A 17,104-nucleotide genomic window follows, 5' to 3' on the forward strand; every position below is an offset into this window, starting at 1 on the left:
CCCACTGTTTTTGTTCCTCTGATCTCATCTGTATCATCTCTTGCCAAGAGTTCCAAGCTTTAATTCCAGTTTCCACCTTCTATGGCTACATTCCCAAGCCCAATTCAGCTCTCCGCTCTTTCTGTGTTGGAGAAGGAGATACCAAAGGAGTGCTGATCCAGATTTGGAGTGTGGGCACCAAATATGAATTCAGTATGGAGTATTAAGGGAAGGCGTGGTGCTAACGTGGTGAATCTAGGACAGCTCTGTGGCTGATAAATCTTAATGGCAGCTGGATAATGTATAGACAAGAAATGACTATCATGCTTAGCCACAAGAGCGTTCAGTCTGCAAGATCTAATCAGAGTAGCATACTGAGCAAAATTTGGAGGATGTGGCATCAAAAAGTGCTACTTCCATTGGATAGGAAATGTGGATGGGCCTAAAGTCTCCAAAGTTATTTTTGCCCATAATGTCTAGAGGTGAGATTCTCAGATTTGCCAGTGGTGGCTCCTTGAACGAGTCAGTAATTCTGCCTGCCGGACATGCCTTGCTGATCATAACAACCACAACCTGTTGCCTTTCATGCCCCAATTTGAGATTACTAGAATACATGGGTAGCCCATGAAGAAAATATGGAAACCCTTAGACCAGTGGTTCTCAACCTGTGGGTCCCCAGATGTTTTGGCCTTCAACTCCCAGAAATCCTAACAGCTGATAAACTGGCTGGGATTTCTGGGAGTTGTAGGCCAAAACACCTGGGGACTCACAAGTTGACAACCACTGCGTTAGACAAAGTTGTGTGCAGACACTTTGTTTGGGTAGCTCTCCAGGAGAAGGAAGAATACAGTTGCTGAGACTGGGGTCGGTGCCAGCCTTTACCCATAACTCACTCCCAAACCTCTACTTTCATGGGGTATAACTCAAGGCACAACTGTGCTGTCTATGCTATACAATACAATAATGGCCTTTCTCTAATGTGTTCTAATGAATTAATAGTTTTAACTTTTATTTGTGAACTGTCTCAATAATTTATTTTTGTTGGGAGGTACAGAAGTAGTATGAACGAACAAAAGAACAAACAAACAAATGGAATTCAAGAATGACTGGTTTTTGAAGATGGATAGAGGGGTCATAGAGTATTCCTTGCTAAATCATTTGTTGTGGCTTTAGCCATTGATGGGAAAGGCATGACTGAACTTACAGCTCCTTCCCACTGGACTGGAATGTTACCATTTACAGTAACAGAAGCCAAACATTACTTATTCTATGTAGTAATGACATGGCTCCCTCATTTATATCTGTAATGGACCTGAGCCACATAAAAAATGTTTTTGGAAGAATGTAAAATGATCTATGCAATTCTTGGAAGAGTACTGGAATCTACATGCCTCCAGACAGTATTTTTCATCCAAATGCACTTTGGAGTCCTTTGTTTGGGAACAACTAAATAACCCATATTGATTTGTATCTGCTTATCAAGCTATAACTGGCTACATGATTTTTCTGGATCTGATTCATACTGCACTACCAAAAATATGCAATGTACTTCAAGTTTCGTGGCAGTTTTGAAATGTACTTCCACTGCCAATAGCTTTCCACAAACACTGTATGATAAGATAGAAAAAATGGTAGCACAAATGTACATCATGTGCAAGTTGAAACATCTTCCAATCGTTTTCTCATAGCTGCTACTATTCACCAATCTGAAAAAGTATCTTCTTAATAAATATTTCCAAAATGATTAGATGGCAATAAGGTAAAACTCTGGATCTGGAGTAATTTATTCAAACTGTTGTCATGCTTTTTCTGTTGTATTTTTTCAAATGTTGCTTCTGCTGTTTTAGCTACTAGGAGTAAATGAAATGGGGGTTTGTGGAAAAAATAGAGAGTAAAAAGCAACTAGTTAGGGTAGCAGATAAATCTGAGGACATAGATCATTTTAAAAAAACAACAACAAACAATCCTCTCACATAGAACACCACAAGATAATTCTCTTTGTAAAATCATGGGGAATGCAAAGCATCTTTTCTTTTGAAATGGGAGCCTCCTGTGGTGCAGTGGGTTAAACCACTGAGCAGCTGAACTTGCTGATGAAAAGGTCAGAGGTTCGAATCCAGGGAGTGGGGTGAGCTCCTGCTGTTAGCCCCAGCTTCTGCCAACTTAGCAGTTCGAAAACATGCACATGTGAGTGGATCAACAGCTATTGCTCTGGTGGGAAGGTAATGGTGCTCCATTAAGTCATGCTGGCCAAATGACCTTGGAGACGTCTACGGACTTTGGCTTAGAAATGGAGATGAGCACCAACCCCTAGAGTCGGGCACGACAAGTCTTAATGTCAGGGGAAAACCTTTACCTACCTTTCTTTGAAAATGGGGTATTTATTTTGTATTTGTAATCATGTGTAAGTACATAGACTAGGAACAAGAATTTCTGGAAACACCTAGACATTTAAATACCATTGAAATATTAATGGCAAGTATTTCTGGAAATCTCTGATCTGGCCACGGTGACTTCTGCCTTGACTACATCCAATTTGAGACTGCCTTTTAAATGTCTCAAACACCTCCTTTGACCCATTGGATTTGTCCTATTCTCCAGTTGTTGGCATGAAATCAGAATTAACAATTCAGCTGTATGTTGATCTGTTTTAGTATGTTTGATCAACTCCATCTTGACAATAACTGACATCTCCCTGTGGCCTCTATTGTTGGCTGGTCTCTGCCATTTGCTCTATGCTAGGAATACTCTAACTGCAATATTATGCGCTCAGAGCCAACATCTAAAGGTTATGATTACATGCAATGCTAAACTCTGAGAATATCTTCTTAAACAACAAAAAACAAACAAACTTGGACTACATTATCTACTGATCACATTGACACCAGGCAAGGATTATTACATATATGTATTAGATAGATAGTGCTGATGCACAATTTGCCATTGTCTGTGTAACTGCGAAGTTCTATAAAATACTGATATTTGGAATAAACGTTATCTGTCTTGACCTGTGCTGTGAGTAGGTTGGACCGAAAGCAGTGCTGGGACTTGGTAGATCCTTTTGCCAAGGCTATTGTTTGTTGTCTGTTTGCCTTGCTGCAGAGTTTCAGGGCTCATTCCATCTCTGTCTTTCACTTGGAAAATACAATAGGCTTCATATTTCAGTTTTAATGAACAAATGTCCCAGAAATCAGGTAGTTAAAATGTAAGAGCTGTTGAGTAGTTAATTTTGTTGAGGCCAATAATACGTTATCCAACGAGATGAAAGGTGAAATAAGAAAAAGTAATCAGTCAGAGTTGTTATAACAAGTCTGCAGTTCAAATACAAGTAGCAAGCAAGGAGTAAACTGAGTTGCCAAAGCATAGCTGAAGTCAAGAAAACAAATACCAGGTGTTGTAGACTATTTTTCAGAGGAAGGAAATTGCAAATCATCTGAGAGTATTCCTTGTCTCAGAAAGCCCCATGAAATGCATGAGGTTGCCTTAAGTTGACAGGTGACCTACATACACACATAAACCATACACAGCATTTTGAATTGTAACTTGAAATGAACTAGCAGCCATTTCATGTTCACAACATTCCACACAAACACACCGGAAAGAGGAGCTTTTGCCTTATCCAAATTGGACCATAAACTCAAAAAGGTCCACCAACTCTACTTTAGCAAAAACCTTTCTTGTGATAAATTATCTCTTTTACAGTTGTGAAATATTGATATGGTGAAACTGTTTGCTTATTTTAGTTTCAGTTTTGGCCCACATCTCTATGAAAACAAACTTGACAGAAAGAAACTGAAGCAAAGCAAAACTGTGATGAACATTAATAGCAAAATAAGTCATGTTGCCAGATAAAGGAAGGCCAGTTCCCACATTATCTTTGGCATGTTCTGCAGCTTGGGATTTATTTTGCTATACAGTATTTTGCCCATATAATTACTCTATCCCTATGACTTAGGAGCAACTCTGGCCCAGCTCACATGGTTGCCTGCCAGTTTCTCTAACTAAAAACTACTCAAATCAAACAGAAAAGCTATTATCTGGCTTTTTTGCCCCCAAATGTTTTGGGGTCTGAGTACACATTCCACACAGATATGTAATTTGAGCACTGATTTTTTAAAAAGAAAAGAAAACTAGCAGTCGAGGAGGGAAGTATTTAGAAAGGGTACACCCTTCCTAATCCCTTTCTACTTTGCAATAAGGATGTGAAAGTCGTCTTATGTTTCTCTCATTCCCACCAGAATTTTCCTCATGTCTTAAATTCATATTGGGTTATAAGACAGCATTCCTTCTACCCATGTGGATATTCATATTATTTTAAAACATTTTAACCCTGAAATGCACATTTATTTATGCATTTGACTGAATTTACACGTCCCTTTGACTCAAGTGTGCTTATACATATTTTGATCAATTATATGGATTTGGAGCCATTTGCATTGCAAAATGTGCACACTGGTTTGTGCACCATTTCTTTTTGAAACTTTTGAAGCGGCATCCTAGGTTAATTTCTTGCAACATGTTTTAGGAGATGCAAATGTGAATTCAGAAAAATTACTTTCCATTCTATTCCCGAAGTTGCTCTTCACTCTGCTAGTATCACAGGAGAAATGCAGTTGTGGCTGTCATATTGAACAGCAAATAGCAAGCACTTGGTGCCACTTCTCTGTCCTCAGCTTCTTAAAGTGGCATTTTTTCCTTGTCTTTCAAAAATTTATTTGAGGTTCTATTACATGAGCTGCTCTATAAAATGTAATGGGCTCCTTATAAACAACTTCTAAATAAAAGGTAGATAACTCCTTATATGGCTATAATCAAGAAGTGAGTGGGATTTATACGCATACCTCAATTAACGAAGGACGGAAAAGAAAACTGTAGAAACAATTTTTTAGTTCTCAGAAGCATGTCTGCAGTATACAATGCAATAAATACTTGTGCTGGGAAAGAATAAGATTCTACTGTAGTGAATCTGTGTGTACCTTCACAGCCTACAGAATTCTTCACTAGACATGTGTGAACAGCCAAACAGAGAGCAAAAAGGGAGAGAGCAGATAAGCCTGCCTCACCAGTTACCCATGGGCACATTGAGGAAGTATAGGTCTATAAATCTGGCCACAAAAATTGAAGTCATAAGAAAAGTGGTGGCAAGTGAAAGAAAAAAAATCATCCCTAAATACATTGCTGGGGGGGGGGGGGGGGGAGAGAGAGAGAGCCTTTCAATGCTCTCTAGAAGGCTCAAAATATTGTAGCATACCTGACCTAAATGTTCTATTTAACACGTGGAAATTCTTACTTTTGAATAAAAAGGTGTTTTTTTAAAAGTGTATTGTAGAAAGCTTCCCTTTTCTTTCTGTTCAAAAGCTAATGTCCAGGAATAAATCTAATTTGCTTGCTAGGGTATTACTGCAAAATATACATGTCAATATGCATGCATACAGCCAGTAAGCTCATGCATTTATTATTATTATTATTATTATTATTATTATTATTATTATTATTATTATTATTATCTCTAGGCATACACTTGGAAGAGATCATTGGCTAATCACTCTTGAATGGAATGAAACTGCAACACTGGCTTTAAATAGGAACAGATGGAGAAGATGTGGATTGGCCTCACTGCACCTATTATCTTTCTACTCTATACCAGACATAACAGGATCATGCTGTCTTGGTGTGAGCAATTCGAGTCTTCATTGTTTTTACCATGGTATAAGCTTGTGGTGGTATATAGCCCGATACCAGATGGAGGAAGATAAAGGATGTTCTCACTGTTTCACTGAAAGACACGGCAAAGCTGAGGGCCCACGATAGGCACACAGAGAGAAAGCTCTATCTTCCAGACTGTTAAAAATGCCCACTGCCTAAAAAGCTGGATTATTACACCATATGTCAATATCATTCACAATACATCTAAATGCTTTTGAGGACACCATCATGAGCTTGTTCCACAGGTATGGCTATGAATACATTAAGAAAACCCCCTTAGAATAAACAACTTGGTGAATTGCCCACTTTTCCAATGTGCTATCCCAGTGCCCCTTTTATCCTCTTGATGGAGGAGAATGGCATTTTCCCATGGCTCTAAGAGCCAGCTGAATTCAGAACAGATGGCTAATGTGAGCCTTAGTGTTTACACTTCTGTTTCTATCAATTTCATTCTTTAAAGCAGTGCTATAGAAAAAACTATGAAATTCATGGGGTCGCCATCAGTCGACAGGCAGCATGCAGGCACTTACACAAACATACATAGAATGGCTTACACTTGTCTTGTCCACATCTATAGGTGGCAATGTTACATATTGTCAGCATTGAGCAAGGTTCTTTCCATACATAGTAGCCTAAATTGCAACAAAATGTATCTCTGTATTCTGATGAATTTACAGTTTAAATTTAATCAATGAAGCTGAAAGAATAGCATGAAGAAAAAGGGATGGAAAGGATGAAGGAAAAACAGAAAGGTGAATGGGTACTGATATATGCCAAAATATATAGGCACATTTCAATGCGTTTCCACCAGGAATAAGATACTGCTGCTATTTAAAATGCATTAGACACTTAAAAAAAAAAGACTGACATGCAATGGTTTAAAACATATAAATCAGTATCCCTGTAATATAGTATTGCACAGGGACAACAAGAAGCTTATATCAAGCTCTGTTTAAAAAGGGAGACATTAAAGCAGGGGTCCCCAAACTTTTAAAACAGGGGGCCAGTTCACGATCCTTCAGACCGTTGGAGGGCCGGACTATAGTTGGCCACCAAGCAATAATAATTAATAACAACAACAACAACAACAATAATAATAATAACAAAGAGGGTTGGAAGAGACCCGTTGGGCCATTGAGTCCAATCCCCTTCTGCCTTTGTGCACCGAAAGCACAAGCAAAGCACCCCTGACAGATGGCCGCCCAACCTCAATGTTAATAATAATAATAATAATAATAATAAAGAGGGTTGGAAGAGACCCCTTGGGCCATTTAGTCCAACCTCCTTCTGCCTTTGTGGACCAAAAGCACAAGCAAAGCATCCCTGACAGATGGCCACCCAGCCTCAATGTTAATAATAATTAATAATACTAATAGTAATAATAATACTACTACTAATAATAATAATGGTTGTAAGAGAAGAAGAGACCCTTTGAGTCATTTAGCCCAACCCACTTCTGCCCTTGTGCCGTGGGGGCCGGATAAATAGCTTTGATGGGCCGCATCCGGCCCCCGGGCCTTAGTTTGGGGACCCCTGCATTAAAGAATATATATCAAGCTCTGTTTAAAAAGGGAGACATTAAAGAATATACTAAAACACAGCTTAAAGAAATTGTACAATCAGTATTACATATACAATTCCAAACATGTAGAATTGCAAGGAATCGGCACAGTTCCCTGCTTTCTTTTGTCTTAGTGGCATACTCATGTAGATTATTGCATACATTCAAATGCAAGGTTTACTGCATGAAAAGCTCTTTAAACTTCACTCACAACTAACCAGAGAGATTTTAAGTCCTTTCAACAGAAAACAGAAGGGAGTTTGACAAATAATTTGAGATACAGCACTGTGAGGCAAGAGGGTGGGCATTTGTACACTATTCAGACACAAAAGTCAATAGTACAAAACAAATTCATGCAAGAAAAAGCTTCACCACCACAATGGAGAAAGCCATGCACATGGAAGTATGGTATTATCTATATACAACTTTTCACATATACTTTACAGATTAGTTTACAAACACACAGAGACCAAAGTTTAATATAAATTATTGAATAAAACAGAAAACACAATTAACTGGAAAACATAAGATAAGCAACAGAGGAATTCACCCTAAGTGCTGCATTATTTGAGAAGGGATGTAGCTTAGGTTCACAGCAGATACATTGCTTGCAGAAAGTTTTTGGCTATTCCAGATTGGCCTGGAAAAACTTTTGCGTAAAACTCTGGACAGCCAGTGCTACTCGGTGCTATGAATACGGTCTTGGCTTGGTGTAAGGCAGCTTCATACGTTCAAGTCAGATTCTTGACTCTCCCCAATGGGCTTAGTAAATCCCATTATGGCAGTTTGAGCAGGGGGGGCTACCTAAACTAGGGTGGTATTACTCGGTTCCCTATCCTCTAGTGGTAAGGTTACCCATTCAGAATTATCCCAACGCTCTGCTCCAAAACCTGAGAATTAGAGGTGACCCGTGGTGATGTTGTCCCAAGAACTGATGAGCTTATTTCCTTGTGTGCCAAGGCTCAAATATTCCCAAGCAACAACAGACAAACATGGGGGCTGGGTCAGAGATCTTTACTGATTCAATGATCAAAGAAAAATGTTCAGTGGAAGGTTCCCAGATCATAGAATCATAGAGTTGGAAGAGACCTCAGGGGCCATCCAGTCTAACCCCCTGCCAAGAAGCAGGAAATTGCATTCAAAGCATCCCCGACAGATGGCCATCCAGCATCTGCTTAAAAGTCTCCAAAGAAGGAGCCTCCACCACAGTCTGGGGCAGAGAGTTCTAGTGCCAAACTGCTCTCACAGTGAGGAAGTTCTTCCTAATGTTCAGGTGGAATCTCCTTTCCCGTAGTTTGAAGCCATTGTTCCTAGTCTGCAGGGCAGCAGAAAACAAGCTTGCTCCCCCCTCCCTATGAATCTCACCTCACATATTTATACATGGCTATCATGTCTCTTTTCAGCCTTCTCTTCTGCAGGTTAAACATGCCCAGCTCTTTAAGCCACTCCTCATAGGGCTTGTTCTCCAGACCCGTGACCATTTTAGTTGCCCTCCTCCGGACACATTCCATCTTGTCAACAACTCCCTTCAACTGTGGTGCCCAGAATTGGACGCAGTATTCCAGGTGTGGTCTCACCAAGGCAGAATAGAGGGGGAGCATGACTTCCCTGGATCTAGACATTATACTCCTATTGATGCAGGCCAAAATTCTGTTGGCTTTTTAAGCTGCTGCACATATCTTTCTGTTTGTGGCTGTCAGTATGTTATGGTTTTCAAAAACAATGTGGTTTGCTTTGATTGGTACAAAGTTAACAGTCTGGTTTTCATTGGCTTGATGTACATACATTTCTGGATTTTTTACAACTGTGATTGACAAATTGTGTACAGCGGGAATTTTTAATAAAGTTTTATTGGAGTTTGTTGCTAGCTAATCATGTCTGTCCCCATTTTGTGGGCTGGGTTTTCCAAAGGGGACAAAGCGTGGCTGGCCACAATAGTGGTGGTGATGGGATATCAGGATGAGGAATAGGTTGACCTTAGGTGATGAGATTTCATGCTCCCTTTTCAATGGGACAATGGAAAGTTGTGCTAATGTGATGAGATTTCTGATTGCTCTAAATAGAATTTATTCAATATTGCTGGTGATTGGCTGCCAGTTGAAGATTTTGACAACTACTTGAATCCAGGTGTTTGTCTGGTTACTGGCTGATATGGAATTTCCTGTGTCCCACCTGTGAGCTTGCTTATTGACGTTTCAAGGGGGAGACAGATGGGACTCCAAACAAGGACTTTCCATTACCTCATGACCAGAGGGATACCAAACCCATTTTTGAACAACATCAATAAATATTCATTATTACATGTAAATCACAGGTGCTTACAGCTTATTATTCAAAGGGACACACAGAAAACATCATCAGAAGAAACCAAAATGAAAACATAAATTTCTTTTTGGAAATTAATAGAGAAATCTTAGGTGAAGTGGTGATTCCCAGAGCCAGCTAAATTAAGGGGATCATTCCTTCTCATTTACCTTTACCTACTTGTCTCATCAATTAAGCTTTAGAAATTGTCACAAGTTGCTACTCTACTAGTTTAGCTGGAGATTAACACATAGTCTTTCCTCTTGCCCAGAGCTAAGGTCACAAAAACTGGAAAATTTGCACTTGCCTCCTGCTTGGAAATGGCTCATGAAAACTGAACTTCCGTCTCCATTCTACTCTACATCATCAGAAGAAACCAAAATGAGAGAAGCCCTTATTCTTCCTCTCAGTTGTAGAGCTGGCTACTTGCTGAATTCCCAGTACTGAGGAATTTATCACACGGAGTTGGAAAAGTAGAATTTCAGCAGAATAATAGCATTGTTGGCTGCATTTATCACACAATGAGATGTCTGCCCTGCTTCTGCTTGTGAAATTACAGTAAAAAAGAGAATAAAACAGCAAAACCCCCAAAACATGCCAGTTAAGGCATAGGACAGAAAGACAGGGTTATGGAGGCTGTGCAGAAGACAGATTGCAGAAGTATAGATTGTCAAAACATTGCTGTTGCACTACTGCAGAGAAGTGTGTTAATGAATATTATAAAACTGGTATATTTCAATTCCATAAACAAATGCAACTGTGAAGACAGCAGGCTGGTGTGACCCAGGTTCTATTAGAGAAGTAGAAGTATCTAGGGAAATCACATTTGCCACAAGGTGTCAAGGATCTGACACAGAATCTCTGTTAATGCAGCTGCTCACCATCTCATAGTCAAAAAGCAGTCTGTAATCATACACAGCAAGCAGTCCAACAAGGACAAACCATATGAAGAGTCCATACTTATTTCCAAGGGTCAAAGCCAAGCAATTTCACCAATTCAAGTTGTTGTCCTAAAAATAGTTCAGTCACCAAATACAAAGTTCCATCCAAGAATTAACCAACAGAGATTCAGGCTATAGCAGTTCCACAAATGTTACTACCATACCAGCTCCAGCCTCCAGCTATTTATGCCATTTTACCAAGTGCTATCACTTGTTGGCCCTCCTCTGAATCAACCTCAGTTGGGTGTTTCCTTGTTTATGCTTGACTTCCCCCCTTTATCATTTTCTTTATGTGTGCCAGATGTTCTTTTGGGTATTCCTTGGCATATTTCCCATACACTTCATTAACAGCCAGGCATAAAGTGGTGGTAGTGATGATGATGATGGTAATAATGATGATAAAAATCTGGCATTTAAAAATGTTTGTTATTTATAACACATAAATCATTATATGATACAAATAAAAATTCAGATACATACACTGAAATATATGCCAGTGAGATAATAGTATCTGATTTCTCCAGATTTTATTCTTCCATCATAGAAGACAAACAAATGCGATGTGGGTTTTTCTCTTGGTCTTCCAGCTTGACATTGACCAGATCCAGGTCAGCTTAGCTTCCATAAGATGCCTGCAACACAAGGAGCCGCAGACAATGCCTAGACAAAAAGCTTCTTGTCCCTGCAAAGTAAAGATGAAAATAATAAGTAGGATAGAGTCACTTTCCAACTTTCACTGGCTTCCAACCATTAAGACAGATTCGTTCATCACATTCACTCACAAAGGCACACACATTCACCTTGGCCACATTTTCCACTTCCATTCACACACACAAATACATCGCAGGCAACATCCCCAAGGAACATCAGTCACCCACTCTCCTTCCAAACACAGACACATCACAATTTCAGATGTCCTCCAAGTTTCTATCAGTTCCATTGCTTTGGATCTACAAACACCCATCAGCTTAATTACCAATCACAGTTCCTCTAAGCTTGTCAATCAAACAAGAGAACGTATTTACCTATTGGGAAATTAAAAGAGAAATCTTAGCTAAAGTGGCCATTCCCAGACCACAGTGGAATGAGGAAATTATTCCTTTCCACTTATCTATTTGTTTCTACTTGAAAGTGGATACAGAGCAGAATATATCCACAACATCTGGGAGGACAGAAGGAAGCTCAGAGACTCCTTGGTTGCACCAACAAATTAATTAAGATTTAGAATTTTTGGAAATTGCTGCTCTCCTAGCTGAGTTGGAGATTTACACACAGTACTTTCCTCTTGTCTGCACTTGAGCACCACCCCCCCCCCCAAATTGGGAATTTGCATTTTCACTTCCTGCCAGGAGATGACTCCAAAAAGATGGCGCTCGGGGCCAGGTCCATGGATCTGGCAATTCTACAGTGTAGATGCACCCAAACATTCAATCTGAACTACACCATGGAGGTGTTGTGAGGATAAGAACAGAAGGAAGAGGGTCATTACAATGCAAATAATACTTTAAAAACATGAGCATAATAATAGGAGATAACGTCTCTGCTCTGTGACTCCACACAAGACTTAGGCTGCAATCTCATGCCAACTTGCACAAACCTTTGTTAATACAAATATCTTAAATTTTCTCAGGATGTATGAAAGAAGTGGGTTTCTGTGAACTCACTGTGGTTCCTCCAGTTCACACCCAGATGTGATTAATTTTCTCATGTTCATATATTACGGTCTGCTTGCCCGTTTGATAAGATGGGCTGGAGAACATTTCAGAAGGTCTGCTCACAGTAGCATTCCTTCCATTCAGCAACAAGCAGTAGCTTGTGAAAGTCCACGGCATTCAAGGAACGGCATGTATATTTCACAGGAAGCTGTTCCTCGTGTCTCTACATATAAGGGCATGGTTCCGGCAGGATATTTGGCAGATCACTCTTCACCATTCCCATTACGTCTGTAATCCTTTTTTTTTAAATTCCAGCAAACAATTGGCCTACACATTTCCCTGAAAGATGGGGATGTTTCAGTTGTGTAATCATGCCTTGGCTGATAGGAGGTTTCCTGTGATATCTGTAAATCATCAGTACTGATTTTTTTTAAAAAAAAAGAATGATATTTAGTGCGAAGATTTTAAAAATCTGATGTGTTTATTCTTGTTAGAGCTTTGTATTTATTATACGTGCCTAAACATTCATCTCTGTTGCCCTGTAATTCAGTTCTGTGCTAATACAGCTGTTGTGTTGGACCACAGACAACCAGTAGAGAAAAAATTGGCAAACATGAAGAGAGTGACTATCCATGACACTGTGGCTGCCTGCCCCCTCAGGCCAGCAGCTGCATTTGTTTGAGCTTCTGCAATGTGTTGTTTATCCAAATCCACTACTTAAATTCTATTATTTCCAAGTGTAACCATTTTATTGGCTCTTGGAAGAATAAAAGCTGATAATCCTGGTATAATTCAAGTTACTCAGTGTCAACTGCATCTAATTGGCATTGTTGTTAGATGCATGATATCCAGTGCTCCTGATAGTCACTGCATCTAGTTACAGACTGAGTATGACTTATTTGAAATACTTGGGACCAAAAGTATTTTGGATTTTGGACATTTTTTGGATTTTCTAGAAAACATCTACAGGATATAATGGGAAATTCTGTAGATGAGACCCAAGTCTAAATACAAAATTCATTTATATAGATAGCCTGCTAATCCCAGATTATCTGGCAGTGTAGACTCATATAATCCATTTCAAAGCAGATAATTTGGGATCAAATCCTGGGATATAGGGCAGTGTAGATCCACCCTCAGCCGCACTCTCCTTGGGCTGCAATATTACTCTTGACATGGCCAGAAATCACATAATATCACCTCCTTTTTCAGACTTTGACTACCAGATATCTGCTTTTGGTGGGTTGGTCTTTTGGGGGTGTTGGTGGGGATACTGGTGATGTTTGAGAGCGGCAATATTTTTCTGGAAAACTGATCAAAGAATAAATGTTTTTGCAGGGACTAGGGCAGTGGTTCTCAACCTGTGGCTCCCCTGTGTAGGTATTTTGGCCTACAACTCTTAGAAATCCCAGCCAGTTTATCAGCTGTTGAAGGCCAAAACCTCTGGAGAACCATAGGTCGAGAACCACTGGGCTAGGGGCTTTGAGGTTTTAAACAAGGGAACTGTCCTCTGCCTTACATACCTGTACCCTGTGCAGAGCACTTTTCTCTCAGTTTGAGCTAGGCTAGGAAGGATGTCCATGTTTGTAGATTGTAGTTCTTTATTTGAAGGATGTCAAAGAACAGTCCTCTGTTTCAGGGCTGGGATAATTCCTGTTGAGAAATGTAAGCAATAGTATTAAATGTTTCAAATAGAGTAATCAAACTGTTACAAAAAGGTGAATAACAACTAGTTTCATACCCACACATCCACTGGGCATAGAAAAGAAATACCAGTAGCTTAGCCTTTTTTGTAATTTAGCTTTACTTACTAATTATTTGTTCATAATTAAGCACATTTGATGGAAGGAGATGGAAGAAGTTTAGAATGATGTAGGAAGAGATTGAAGGACAGAAGAGTAAATAATAAAAATGTCACCATATAGACATGGTACATCAAAATTCCTATTGGGTAGCATGCGAAATTGGAAATTAGTGAATATGTCATGAAGATGTTGCTAACTTTAACAAGAGGTCCTGAGGGAATATCAGTCCCTATAGCAGGAGTCCCCAAACTGAGGCCTGCGGGCTGGATGCAGTCTTCCAAGGTCATTTACCCAGCCCCCTCCCTAAACTTTAGACTTAGTTGATGTCCTAAGTCTGAAACGACTTGAAGACACACAACAACAACATTCCTAATTCACTTGACTATCTCATCAGCCAAAAGCAGGCCCACACTTCCCACTGAAATACTGGTAAGTTTATGTTGGTTAAAAATTTTCTTCATTTTCAATATTGTATTTTTCTTTCATATATTTTTTGCACTGCAAATAAGATATGAACAGTGTGTATAGGAATTCATTCATGTTTTGTTTCCATCTATAGTCAGCCCCTCCAAAAGTCTGAGGAACCATGAACTGGTCCTTGGCTTAAAAAGTTTGAGGACCCCTGTCCTGTAGGATCTCTAGTGGCCATGCCTAGTCTTCCAATTTATACCCCACTCCCAATTTTTGGTTTCCAAATCCCCGTTGTGTATTCTAAAGCACTTCTGATTTTGATAGAAAGGCTACCATGGTTATAAAATAAGCATATGTGCCAAAACAGCAAATCTAACTAAATGAAAACCAGCCCAGCTTGCTGAGCTGAAAACTGCACACTCCTCTGTTAGAGGTATGATTTGCCTTTTAAGACCAAATATTAAGAGTTCAAGAGGGAAGCTTGATTATTACAGTGGGGTCTCCTCAGATCGGGACTTACAATGCTTGTGGGCTACACTTCGCTTGGTCTTGTTCTATTTGAAGGGTTTTTTTCTTATTAGTCTATTTGCAGAGAAAAGGCTGTCTGAACAAAATTTTATCTGCTCTTCAACAGCCTCAATTTGGCAGGTATAGTCTCCTGTTGTCCCACTCTTTCAGCTGCTTCTAAAAAGTCCCAGTTTTTCTCTCCTTCTCCCTTTCCTCTTTTGTCTTACATGGCCCACGAAAGGGGGAGAATCATGTAGTCCATATTAAATTAATTGCAGGAATCTTGGGAGGTAAATGTAAATAAAAAAGTAATAAGTAAAGCCATCTGGAGAGCAGACTGAGCTGGCCAGTAAATTATTTGATCTTATCTGTCCTAAAATCCCTATTGTAGTAAAACATATTTCTATTTCAATTCTATTTGGTGACGTATAATTAGACACTTTCAAAAAGGAGAAATTGGACTTCTTCCTGTTCCTCAGTTATATGTGACAGACACATCACTGAATAAACATGATATTTCATATCCTGACTAGTTTGGCCATGACTATGGGCAAAGGGCCCTTCCATCGCCAATGAGTCACTGAAGCCCACCTCAGGGCCAAAGGACAAAACCTTCCTGGCTGATATCATTCCCAAAAGTCCTTTTTGCCTTTACACATTCTCTTTCTTCCTTTTTCAGCCAGACAATGGGATCAGATTATCTACATAAAGATGTGTGAAAACCACAGGAACGCTTTTAGTTGGATGTTAAAAATATCCATCTGCTTATTTGTCAGATACAAAACAACTCCCTATGACAAAAGTTGCGTCATTCTATGATACATGTGCTGACCATAAAGAGATGGCGAGATTGCACATAGAAAAAGTCTAGGAGTTTTTGCGCTCCGGAAGAAATGTCTACAACCCATGAAGATGCATTTCAGCTTCTCTTCCTGTTTTCATAGGAAACATCTTTTGGATACTCCGCAGCATCCAAGTTATAGCACTAAGGCCCCTCTCCCCCCAATAGTAAGATGATGATGATGATGATGATGATGATGATGATGATGATGGGACTCAAAGCTATTTAAAGTAGCTTTTTGGACCAGCTGAAGTTTCTAAAAATCCCTCAAAGGCAGCCCCAAATAAATCTTATTACAGTAACAAATCAGGAGATTTGTGATTTTACAAGATCTTCAGCATTCTCTTTCACAGCATTGCGCCATAGCAGTTAAATGGTTTCAAACTGAATCCATTCTACAGTATAGGTACACCCTAAGACATATGCTAATTTGGCCAAATCTGGAGTTTGCAGGACCAGGCACAGTAGGAACACAATCTTTTAATGTGCAATGATTTTTTTCAGAATTAAAACAAGGCAACATATCAGATAGGTGACTATCTGTGCTCAGTCAGGAATGCATTTTTCTCAAAACACTTATCCATCAGTAACAATGAAGTGGAATATACAATAAAGAACTATAATGGGCTTTAAGGAGCTAGTGCCATATAGTGGTTTGAGCACTGGACTAGTATTCTGGAGACCAGAGTTTGAATCTATGGAAACCCACTGGGTAACTTAGACAAGTCACATTTTCTCAGCCTCAGAAGAAAGCAAGGGCAAATCCCCTCTGAATAAGTCTTGCAAAGAGTAGTCATAAGTTGGAAACAACTTGAAAGCACACAACAACGATGGGATGTTAGATGAGATTGATTGAAAATTAATATTCCTGAATACTATATCAAAGTTTCTGGTTGTCAGTTTGGACAATGGTGTTTCAAGACTGGTATTTTTTTTAAACAAAAAACTGAAAATTCTTGTGTAGTGCTGAATGAACTATTCTGCTTTGTCACATTGAAAATGTATGCCTTTCCTTCTTCTTTATCCCACACTCATGACATTTTGCATTGCATTTTGCATTTACAAGGGATAGTAGTATTTCTGAACTTCATTTACCCGATATATTCATGTATAAGTCTAGAAATTCTGAGTAGACTGTTGAAAGGTGAGAGCTTAGTCCACCCTGAGAGAACTAAAAAGAAGCATCAATCCCCAGTCCTTATTCCACTGTGCTGCTGCTTCTGGCCTTTTTGGATGTCTGGTTGGGGAAATGGTGGTGGTGGCTGGCCGGCCCTCAGAGTCAGCACTGGTACTTTCCTCTCTGTGTGGAATGATCCTCGATTTATCCATAGGTCATATCAAAATCCATAATTTTGTTTCCAAAACCTGCCCTGAACATATATGTACTATATAAA

The 17,104-nt window shown here is 39.4% G+C and overlaps 1 long non-coding RNA gene across 1 annotated transcript in view; it reads right to left on the bottom strand.

Moving 5' to 3' along the window:
* Nucleotides 1–9,554: 9,554 nt before the first annotated feature.
* The window catches only part of LOC134295319 (uncharacterized), a 174,120-nt gene continuing 166,570 nt past the window's right edge, over nucleotides 9,555–17,104 (bottom strand). Inside the window, exons 4-5 of the long non-coding RNA XR_010001861.1 lie at nucleotides 13,670–13,799; nucleotides 9,555–11,173 (exon numbers count right to left, since the gene is read on the bottom strand). This is a non-coding gene — a long non-coding RNA (uncharacterized LOC134295319). The remainder of the gene's footprint in view (nucleotides 11,174–13,669; nucleotides 13,800–17,104) is intronic.

This window comes from Anolis carolinensis, chromosome 1 (genome assembly GCF_035594765.1).
Source record: "Anolis carolinensis isolate JA03-04 chromosome 1, rAnoCar3.1.pri, whole genome shotgun sequence".
NCBI classification, from domain to species: Eukaryota; Metazoa; Chordata; class Lepidosauria; order Squamata; family Dactyloidae; genus Anolis; species Anolis carolinensis.